The sequence below is a fragment of the Papaver somniferum genome, chromosome 3, assembly GCF_003573695.1.
Source record: "Papaver somniferum cultivar HN1 chromosome 3, ASM357369v1, whole genome shotgun sequence".
Taxonomy (NCBI): Eukaryota; Viridiplantae; Streptophyta; class Magnoliopsida; order Ranunculales; family Papaveraceae; genus Papaver; species Papaver somniferum.
This window is the reverse complement of record NC_039360.1, coordinates 200,210,813-200,211,456: the sequence shown is the minus strand read 5'-3', so window position 1 is coordinate 200,211,456 and position 644 is coordinate 200,210,813. Positions and strand designations below refer to the sequence as shown.

Here is a 644-nt window from a genome sequence, read left to right as displayed (position 1 = left end):
TTTTGATGATCCTAACTTTGGTGAGGTGGAGGTTGATAATGACAATGAAGGTAATGTTCTCTTTTCTTGGGTATTTGATTGTTTGTTTTGTTTTTGTTTTGTGTTTGTTATAGTATCTCAAGTATCTTAAAAATGAATTTTGTATGGTTGTTTTGTGTGTTGTTTCAGAGGATCATTATGGGGATATAGTGAGTTCTGATGGAGAAGATGAAGGTAATAATATGCTTGTTTAATTTGTTTCAGTTCATTATTGTTAGTTATTGTATTTTCAAAACAAGTTAAGATGAAGGTACTGACTGGTAGGATTTGTTTGTTTGTTTTTTAGGTGGACAAGAACAAGCTAAACCAGGTGGGCCTGAATGTAATGCACCTCACCAGTTTAATGGACCTCAAGCTAATGAGCCCTGTCCCACAGCAGAGTTTGAGAAAGAATATGCATAGCACTTTAGGCAAGAAGAAGAGGAAGACTTGTTCCAAGAGGAGATAGGTGAGGAATTTAATCCTACTAAACTTGTAGTTGGTACCAAATATGTAGATAAAAATGAATTTAAGAAACATGTTAGGCATTTCTGTGTAATGAATGGACATGAATTGGTATGGAATAAATGTGATAATAAGCAACAAAGAGCAGTATGTGTTAATTG

The 644-nt window shown here is 34.0% G+C and overlaps 1 long non-coding RNA gene across 1 annotated transcript; it reads left to right on the top strand.

Annotated features, from left to right (window-relative positions):
- LOC113362162 lies at window positions 1–368 on the top strand. The gene is made up of 3 exons (XR_003365578.1): window positions 1–50; window positions 169–213; window positions 326–368. It is a non-coding gene; the product is annotated as an uncharacterized LOC113362162 (long non-coding RNA).
- The last annotated feature ends 276 nt before the right edge of the window (window positions 369–644 follow it).